General features: G+C 43.6%; 2 pseudogenes across 1 annotated transcript; both read left to right on the plus strand.

Moving 5' to 3' along the window:
• The first annotated feature begins 409 nt into the window (after positions 1-409).
• On the plus strand, positions 410-1,211 carry LOC147632200 (putative alkaline/neutral invertase D pseudogene; annotated as a pseudogene).
• A 1,916-nt stretch (positions 1,212-3,127) lies between these two features.
• Positions 3,128-4,463, plus strand: LOC147632201 (syntaxin-125 pseudogene; annotated as a pseudogene). Its single transcript, XR_015267429.1, has one exon. The product of XR_015267429.1 is annotated as a syntaxin-125 pseudogene (transcript).
• The last annotated feature ends 6,374 nt before the right edge of the window (positions 4,464-10,837 follow it).

The following is a 10,837-nucleotide window of genomic DNA, read 5'->3' on the forward strand; positions in this document are numbered from 1 at the left end:
GAGACCTATGAGACCTTCAGACTTTTGACTATCCTTTGGTCTTCTGACGGGTCTACGAGGGACATCAATGATGAGACCATGACATTTTTTGACATGATGGATAAGATCAACCCATTTCTCCCATGCCCTATTCCATTTTGGACAAGCTTCATCCACACGACAATAACGAACAAGTGTCCCATACCTTTCCCTATACTCCTCAAGGAAAAGTTGCTTAACCTACAATATGAATGTATATTATCCTCTCTCTCTCTCTCTCTCTCTCTCTCTCTCTCTCTCTCTCTCTCTCTCTCTCTCTCTAATACATCACATCCTATTTTGCACACAAGTATAAAACAAATGGCTCGCTGCTTGCCCAGATCCTATGTTGCACACAAGTACATTTATTTATAGCTTAAAAGCTTACGGCATGGTGATACCGGATTCAATCCCGGAGTGGGTCTTTGAATTCGTGCCAATGAAGGGTGGCTATTTTATTGGGAACGTAAGCCCAGCTCGTATGGATTTCAGATGGTTTTGTATGGGCAATTGTGTTGCGATCTTGTCGTTGCTTGCATTGCCGGAGCAGGAAGAGGGTATTATGCAATCGCACGTAGCTAGGTGTGGGGTGCCGAGCCCATAGAAGCTCATGATGTTGAACATCAGTAGACAAACCAGGGAAAGAGGACCCCTTCCTCAAAAGGAATACGGGGCCCAGCAGCCCCCCTGCCCCCAACCGCACTTAGCTAGGTGTGTGGTGCCGAGCCTGTAGGAGCTCATGATGGCTCATGATGCTGAGCATTATAGGAAAAACGAGAGAAAGAGGACCCCTTTTCCAAAAGGGAAACTATCTGGAACCTTCTATGGTAATGCCTAAACAAGCCATGACAGTGATTCTGACATATGAATTCTTGATGTGTCGCATCTTTGCAGTTCTCATTTGGCTACTCACAGCGGCCTGCATCAAGACCGGAAGGCCACATATTGCCAGAAAAGAAATGGAGCTCTTAGAAAGCAGGCTTTCCAAGGATCACTGGCCAGAATACTACGACGGAAAACTTGGCAAATATATAGGAAAGCAGGCGCGAAAGTTCCAAACTTGGTCAATTGCATGCTACCATGTGGCAAAGATGCTGCTAGAGGATCCGTCGCACCTAGGCATGATCTCTCTTGAGGATGACAAGAAGACTAAATCTTCTTGTATGCCTAGATCTGCATCTTGGACGGTCTAGCAATCACTTGTTGTAATAAATAAAAGAAGTTGGTGTGCCGCTGGCTACTGCCAAAGTAGTGGCGTATAGGCTATATGATCTTATGGGTGCTTCAGGCTGCCCCTGATTTGAAGTACCATGTGCATGTACCATCACATCCTATAGCAGAAACTCTCTCTCTCTCTCTCTCTCTCTCTCTCTCAATAGTAGCCTAACAAGGGTGTGTTTCCATCATTGGCCACTCACCTACATTACCTATACATGACCACATGCAAATGTGGCCACCCTCCCCCTTAAAGGAAAAGTGTGACTCAAAACAAATAGGAGCCAAGTTATGGACCCCTTGTGGCAGATCTTGTAAGCAACACTCCCAATACCCCTCTCTCTCTTTTTCTGCCGCACCAATTCATTTACACAAAATGACTACTAGCATCACAAGTACTTTGAAAAACTACAATACGAACCAAGTTTTCTGGTTTGAGGTCACAGTTTCATATCACTGCTTAGAAACTGTACGACCACCATCGTTGCCCCATTTCTGAAAGCCATGAAGAGAACATTGGCTAACAGAAATGGTCGTACAAAAACTCTCTCTCTCTCTCTCTCTCTCTCTCTCTCTCTCTCTCTCTCTCTCTCTCTCTCTCTCTCTCTCTCTCTCTCTCTAAATATCACATCCTAATACACAAGGAAAAGTGTGTGTAATGGTGGCCGGACCTCAAAGAAGTAAAGCTATTGGATGTCATTGAGACTTACGTTTTCTGGAACCAACATCGGCCTGCTGCCAAAGGAAAGGTGCTCCATGCTCCCATGACTCTCTGTGGCCTCGAGTTTGCTCTGCTTGAGCTTATCCAAACGATTCACCTTCATACACAAGAGTAGATGGATTAGCGCGTAGACAAAAGAGTGGAAAACGCAAACAGAAAGGCAGCGAGGGTCGGTAAAGAAATGGATACCTTTTTTTGCTTGCTTGCAGAATCCTTGCTGTTCATGTTTGCAACACAAGAGAGGATGGATTTTGGAGCTAGAAGCCATCGCTAAGCTACACACATAGTGCGCAGAGAGAGAGAAAGGAGAGAGAATTTCAAAACGCTCACGCAGAGAGAGAGAAAAGGTTGCGCCCGTTTTTGAAAGCTGAAAAGGGAGGGAGGGGCGGCCGGCAGGGGAGCGAACCTGGCATTCAATGCGCCGCAACTCGATCAACGGGCCACTTGATCAACGGCTCTAAGTGACCGGGCTCCCTCCACCCTCGATCCCCTCAAGAGTCCAGCGTGTCATTTAGAGCTGAGGATGGTTTTTAAGGATGCCCTCAAGTTTATCAGCCAATTCCAATTAAGTGGTGTCCCGAATGAAGTGTACCGTGTGCAGGACCTTCCAGGAGAAAGTGGAAAAAGAATGCTCAGTTCTTCTCTCTCCGAAATTAAATTTCATGTCTTGGATTTTGTATGCCTCAGACGGCTTCAATATTCTGTTCAGCAAGGTTTGGGAGGGGTACATGAAACCCTCGCAGTCTGGACTATCTAATCTGGTTTTGAAGGATTATTGTTCAAGTTTCTCTTTTGTATTTGCCCTCAGTCTTTGGGCCCTTGGTCTCTATATCTCACAGTTTTAAGTACTGTAGCTAATCCCATTATATAGCGTTTTAGCAGTTCTCAGGGTCTCCCCGTGGACCTTCCTCATGGGGATTTGTAATCTCACCTTTTTTAATATATTAGATCTACTGTTTTAACGAAAAAAATTAATTTCCCTACGCTAAAGGGAAAAGGGCATTAGATTTGGCATTAAGTGCTTTCTACGTGGCTGTCAATGTAATTATAATTTTGAAATTTCTCTTGCGAGGACAGTGAACGTTTCAGTGAGAAGAATAATAATCAAGCAAGGGTCCGGCCGCGCTTATTATATAGGCGAAAAGGATAAAAAATGAAGCAAAAGAGTCCGGCCGCGCCACCAAACCAACGGTCTTGAGAAAACAACGGTCATCTCCTGACGCCCTTTTTCTTCCCCTCTGCTCGTTTCAAGCAGTGGCCTCTTTGATCTGTGTGTGTGTGTAGCGTTTCAGGTAGGAGGAGCAGAAAAGCTCTTGTGTGTAGTGGGTAGGAGCTGCTGGGCATCTTTGCTTGCGTTGGTGAGGGGGGCGGCGAGGGTGGGTGCATCGGGCAGGATACGATGAACGATTTGCTGCCCAAGTCTTTCATGAAGGGGGCAGCGGGGGAGTATGTGGACCTGAAGAAGGATGCGGCGCGAGATCTAGAGATGGGTTTGGGCGGGCAGGACATGGGCGGCGGGCAGCAGAGCCTAGCCGTCTTCTTCGAGGAGGTGAGCAGCGTGAAGACGGAGATGGAGAAGGTGAAGGAGCTGCTGGGCAGGCTGCAGGGCGCCCATGAGGAGAGCAGGAGAGCCCACAAGGCGCAAGATATGAAGGAGTTACGCGAGCGCATGGACAACGATGTGGGCGAGGTTTTGAGGAAGGCCAAGGCCATCAAGGCCAAGCTGGAAGATCTGGACGGCTCGAATCACGCCAATCGGGCGGTTCCGGGGTGCGGGCTGGGGACGCCCTTCGACAGGACGCGCAGCTCCATCACGAACTCGTTGAGGATGAAGCTCAAGGACCTGATGGGGGAGTTTCAGGCCCTCCGTGAAAAGATGCTGGGCGAGTACAGAGAGACGGTGAAGCGCCGGTTTTACACGGTGACCGGTCAGAAGCCGGACGAGGACACAGTGGACCGCATCATCGAGACGGGAGAGAGCGAGAGCTTTCTTCAGAAGGCAATCCAAGAGCAAGGCAGGGGCCAAGTGCTGGACACTATCTTAGAGATACAAGAGCGCCACGATGCTGTCAAGGAGATCGAGAGGAACCTTCTTGAGCTTCATCAGATCTTCATGGACATGGCCGTGCTTGTGGAGGCCCAAGGTGAGCAGCTCAATGACATTGAGCATTACGTGAGCCAGGCCAACGCTTACATTGACCGAGGCGCCCTCCAGCTCAAATGTGCTAAGCAGTACCAAAGAAGCACCCGCAAGTGGTTGATCATCGCCGTCATCATCTTCCTCGTCCTGCTTCTCCTCGTTGTTGTCATCCCTCTTGCCACAAGCTTCAACAAGAGCTCTAATTAGCCCCCAAAAAAATCATTTAATTGTTAGCTTAGTCGTTTGTTTTGGTGTGTAATCGAGCAGCCTCATCGGCTTGAATGAGGTGGGCATATCCTACTGGCGTATGCGGGTTTTATTAATGATCCTTTTCACCATCATTAATATTATTATTATTTATTTTGCTGCTAACCCTGGATTAGCAACTTACCTCCGATTAGTCGTTAGATGAAGTTAAAAGTCCGTTTTAAAAGAACATGGATGAATATAGTCTTAGCAAAAGTTCTAAGTATTTGTTGGTGAAAGAGACAGACGTGTTTGTATCAGTGCTGAACTTTGAAGCCTTCAGAGGGCAAAAAAAAAAAAAGCTCCTCTCTTTTAAGGCCTTTTAGACCGGATTGCAGGTCATCAATTCGATTTTTTATTTTTATTTAAAATATATATCTGCATTTTTTTGGTGATTTTTGGAGGCTTGCTGGTCATCAATTCGATTTTTTATTTTTTATTTAATATATAGGTATGGCTAGCTAAGGTCATCAATTCGATTTTTTATTTTTGAAGGCTTTGCAGGTCATCAATTCGATTTTTTTATTTTTTATTTAATATATAGGTAGGCATATTTTTGTGATTTTGAAGGCTAGCTAAGGTCATCAATTCGATTTTTATTTTTTATTTAATATATAGATATGCATTCTTCCTCTCTTTTGAGCCCAAACACGCTCTCTCTCTCTCTCTCTCTCTCTCTCACACACACACACACACACAATTTCTCTCACTCACACACACACACACACGCTCTCTCTCACACACACACACACACACACAATTTTAATAACATATTGTAGAAAAGTCGTTAAAAAGCATGCATTATCTCTCTACATCACACCCACATGTTCAACCATTCAAAAAAGCATAGGGTTGATTGAGCTCTCATCTTGCAAAGTTGATGAAAAGAAGCTAAAAATTACATTCTCTCTCTACATCACACTCACATGTTCAAGTAAAAAGAAGAAGGAAGGTAAGAATGTTGCAACTTGAAAGTGTGCAAAGAAGAAGAAAAAGTAAAAAATCAAAAAAGAAGAGAAAGGGAGATGTATAAGGTCCCCACCCCCAAAATCTAATCACCTCTCTCCCAAATCTAGGGGGAATCATCACCTCATCCTTCTTTCCCCAAAAAAAAGCATTTAAATTCACTTTTTTAAAATTAAAAAGGGCTTTGATTGAAGAAAGGTGCTTTAAATGGCTCTCTCCTCCCATTGCCTAGGATAGTGAGAGAAGTCTTGCCCTGAAAATGGCCTTGACCGCTATTTGATGTCAGCCCGACTTTTGTAACTTGTCTCGATTTTCTTCAATAATAAAAATACCTTTATTGAAAAAAAATCAAATTCGACGAGTAAGAGCTACGCTAACAAATGCAAATTTAAATTCTATATACTCTCTCCTCAGCTGCCATGTGGTGCATCGAACGTGACATAGGTAGCACACAAAGAGTCGGCGTGGTGTGTCGCTCACCTCGTGAACATGCTTGTGTTTGATTGGTCCTCATTGTAAACTCGTAGGTCATGTCGGGAAGAAGCACACGTGAGCTTGACCTTTGCATTGTCGCGCAAACGCCTTGTAGATCAATCGCACTCACCACTCCATCTCACCTCTCTCTCTCTCTCTCTCTCTCTCTCTCACACACACACACACACACACACACACACACACACACACACTCACATGCACAGATGATCACACAAGAGCTCAAGCCTACACTAGGCAAGTGTCAATCCCATTTTAAATTAACAAAGATGCTCTCTCTCTCTCTCTCTCTCTCTCTCTCTCTCTCTCTCTCTCACACACACACACACACACACACACACACACACACACACACACTCACATGCACAGATGATCACACAAGAGCTCAAGCCTACACTAGGCAAGTGTCAATCCCATTTTGGATTAACAAAGATGCTCCTCCAATTGAGAACATTAATAATAAGCGTTATGTAAAGGCACTATAAAAGTTGTACATTTTGAGATATTGGCCACCCAAGGCCTTAGTTAGTAAGTTGTGGACTCCCAAGTGTGAATAAGGGCCAATTGTATAAAATGCAAATTCATATAATGAATCCTTATTCCTTCTAACCCTGGGGTTCATCCCACTAATCCTCACTATGTTAGCATTCCTAGGGCCAGAAGGTTGGGTTGGCAAATCCGGTGTTAGACCCAAGCCTGTGCCCGCAGATTGCGCTTCATCTTCCGTGCTATTCTGGAGACTGACAAATCCCCTGGCCATATCAAAGATTCCACTAGACCTCACAGAAGAAGAGGGTTTTTCTTCCGCTCCAAGGCCAGAGAATCTTAGCTCTTCTTCCATGGATTCCTCACTACTTGTTTCTATGGTGGTCAGATTCCTCCAAGCTGAAACACTCAATTGAGTACTTGCCGAGCGGCTTAAGCCAACACTTTTTTGGTAGGAAGAACCTGGGTGATTTGATGCACTATTGTCGGGGGTAAGGTCATCTCCAATGAGTTTCCTAGACCTCAAGTGTATGAGAATGTGTTTCAACAGGCGAAATCACTACTCCAACCGTTTCACCTGGTTTTTGCCGAACTGTCTTTTCTAGTTGTGAAATAGCAGATCTTTGTGAAACAAAAAATAATGGTTCACGTCGTGAAGTAGCATGCAGCAGTTCTTCAAGCCATGAACTATTTTTCACGCCTGCGAGATAATTGGTGTTTCACATTTTGAATTTTTAGCTCAGAATTACTTTAATCTGAGTCAGCTAGACTCCAATGGTGCAATTAGGGTATTCTCTTATCTTTGGGCTGACAACCCTTAATTCGTGAACTAGCAGTCCATGAAAGGTTATTTCATGAACTGCCAACATGTGAAGGGTTAAATCGTGAAGTGTTAACCCGTGAAGTAGCAAACTGCAGTTCACGTCGTGAAGAAGTAGGCTATATGCTTCATACTTTGAAACAAAATGTTGTTCACATCATGAAGTGCTTCGCTACTATTTCACGAGATAAGATTTTCTGTTTCATTATGTCAGATGTGTCAGGATAAGGCACCCCAATTTTAGTAAGGTAATCCCAAGATTCTCGGCATTGATTGTGGAAAGTGTTTCACACCGTGAAGTAGCAGGTTATGTTTCATGTCGATAACGGTTTCCTACACTTTCACGTGTTTATAGCCGCATCGACAAAATGATGGTCAGACATTGATTTCCCTATCCAATTGATCCAAAAAGGTTGTGCCAAGGATTAGGAATGCAATGCAAGACATGAACACAACCAATGGCTCCTTTTTTTATAGTTTTTATGATTTTTAGAAAAATCAATATACTGTGTGTCACCAACTGCTAGCTCATGTAATAGAAATTGGTGAAGAAAAATAGCATAATTGAATGTAAAACTAAGTGTAGCTTTTCTCTATGTTCTACTAAGTACTCACCCACACTTCCAACACACAATTTTCCAGAACTAATGTAATTCTTTCTCTACCACTAAAACCTTATCTACACAATTTCTTTACAATGCACCTTCCAAATGCAAAGGCAATAGTGAATCTTGCATAATGGGAGCTGGAGCTCTAAGAGGATGGAAGAAACAATGGTGTTTCCCCGCAGCAATGCCAAAAATGTTATAGGCTACCACACCTCCCAAGAGAGAACTCTACCCATTCACAATCGAAAGAAGTAATAGACAACAACTATCATTAGGTACTTATCAATGCTTCAAGCTTACATCCCTTGAGGCTCCCCATGCTCGCTTTTGGAAGCTCCACTCCTCCAACCTCCACCTCCACACTGACACCGCAGAGTCACTCTCACCACAATGCAAGGCAATCTACCTCACTTCTGTCAAATGTAACATCACCCCACATATTTGTTCAGCTAAAACAGCAAAACAGGCTTGGGATATTCTAGCTGGTTTGTATGCAGGTCGTAAAACGAGGCAAAAATCTCTTACTTGCGTAAAGAGCTAGAATCAAAGATTATGCAGGAAGATGATGACATGAATGTTTTTCTTGCTGAGATTAAAGATCTCAAGGAGCAGTTGATTTCTGCAGGTGAGATTATTCCAGATCATTCTCTTGTGCAGACTGTTCTTGATGCTTTACCTGAGTCATATCAGACTTTTGCCTCACGTGGAGACTTGTTACTGAGGATAGACCTGATGTTGTCAAGTATAATACTTTAGTCAACAAGCTCTTGCAAGAAGTGCAGTCCAGGCAAAACAGGGCTAGGCAGCGTGCAGTTGATCAGGCATTTATTGCTGCCCACAGCAGAGAAGAAGTGGTAAAGCAGCCCCTTCCACTGTTTCTTCTCCTATTAGTAGGTTTGCAACTTCTTCTCCTTCCACAGGTAGCAACAATAAGTCTGAGAAGGCTCTTGATAAAGGCAAGAAAAAGACCAGGTGCAACTATTGTAAGGCAAATGATCATGTCATTAAGAATTTCCCTAAGCTAAAGGCTAAAGAGGCAAAGAAGAAAGAGTCAAATGCAGCCACAATAGCGGATGCTTCTACAAATGTAGATTCTGCAAATGTTGTGCAGGATACAGAATGGGCATTTAGCGTGTATTGCCAGTATGACCCATCTGTACATGATGCATGTTTGGCAGTTTTTGTTGACTCTCATGTATGGTATTTTGACAATGGTGCTACAAAGCACATTACCTCGCATCGTGATATGTTCACTTCTCCCGAGGCTGTTCCTAATGGGAATACTATCACATGTGCCAATAATGCTTCTTACCCAGTGAAGGGCATTGGTAAAATTATGCTCACTACTGCAAATGGCAGCACTTTCACACTTTCAGATGCTTTGTATGTGCCAGGGATAAAGAAGAATCTATTGTCTGTCTCTGCGCTTGCTAGACTTGGACTTGTAGTCAAATTTGTCGATGACAGATGTACTATTCATGATTTGACTTCTGGTGATACGATTATTATATCTGGCACCTTGTTTCGTGGGCTGTATAGGCTCAATTCTTATGACAAGTGTGTGGAAGATTCAGCAAATGCAGTTTCGGATGAAAAGGCAGTTTCAGATGCAAAACTATGGCATGCTCGTTTTGGTCATCTGAACTTTGCTAGTTTGCTGCGTTTGCAGAAATTTGATATGGTTGCTTCATTGCCCCCTCTTGAGGCACCATTGAAACATGTTTGTGAAGGTTGTATTTTGGGCAAAATGCAGCATTCTGCGTTTCCAAAGGATGGTTCTGTGCGGGCCAATCGCAAATTGCAACTTGTACATAGTGATGTATGTGGGCCTATGCAAACTCCGTCATTTGCTAAACACTTGTACTTCGTGACTTTCATTGATGATTACTCAAGGCATGCATGGGTATATCCAATGAAGGGAAAGTCCGAAGTGTTTTTGTGCTTCAAACAGTTTTTGCTTATGGTTGAAAATGTATCCAATTGTAATGTGGGCACCCTCCGTTCTGATCGAGGGGGGGAGTACATGTCTAAAGAGTTTGATGCATTTCTGGCTAGTGAGATAAAACACCAATGTACAGTGCCGTATACCCCTCAGCAAAACGGTGTTGCTGAGAGGAAAAACAGGTCACTTATGGAGATGGCACGATGTATGGTCAAGAGCCAAGCTTTGCCACATGCGTTTTGGCTTGAGGCTGTTATGTGTGCTGCATATGTACTCAACAGGTGTCCCACTAAGGCCTTGCAGTCTATTACTCCATACGAAGCCTGGCATGGCAGGAAGCCTTCTATTGGTCACTTGCGTGTCTTTGGTTGCTTGGCCTATGCTTTAGTGCCTGTGCAACAACGCAAAAAATTGGATGATAAGGCTATCAAATGCATTTTTGTTGGCTACAGTGCTGAGAGCAAGGGTTACAAATTGTATCATCCACAGAGTCAAAGCGTATCTTGATTAGCCGAGATGTTGTTTCTGTGGAAGATGCTTGCAGCCTTTGTCATCATGTTGTTTTTGTGGAAGATGCTGTGCAGCCTTTGTCATCATGTACCAAAGAGACAGGTGTGAGCTCACGGGATGTATTTGATACATTGTTGCCTCTATTTACAAATGGGAATTCAAATGTAAGTCCTAATAATGAGGCAAATATTCAGCCTATGCAGATTTCAAACGACATCATAGATCAGCCTATTTCTGATGCAGATTTACAGGATGTAATTTATGAGGATAGGGTTGAAAATGAGCAGGCTAGAGGTATGCCTAAATGGCTGGTTCAAACCTTGCGTGATAGTAAAATTGATGCACCTATATCTAGTCATACTTGTTCAGGTTCTCAGCATGCCTCTTATGCATCAGATTGTTATGCTTTGGCTGTGTCTAGTATGTGTGAAGAGGAAGAACCTCTTTCATTTGATAAGGCACAAAAATCAAAAAATTGGTTGGCTGCAATGCAAAGTGAATATGATGCTATAATGAAGAATGGTACCCGGGTCTTTGTGTGATTTGCCTATTGGTAAAAAGGCCATTGGATGTAAGTGGGTTTTTAAGTTGAAAACGAAAGCCAGATGGCAGTGTTGATCGCTATAAGGCTAGGCTTGTTGCAAAGGGTTATGCTCAACAAAAGGGCATTGAT

The sequence above is a fragment of the Cibotium barometz genome, chromosome 14, assembly GCF_041138505.1.
Source record: "Cibotium barometz isolate CiBa-2024 chromosome 14, ASM4113850v1, whole genome shotgun sequence".
NCBI lineage: Eukaryota > Viridiplantae > Streptophyta > Polypodiopsida > Cyatheales > Cibotiaceae > Cibotium > Cibotium barometz.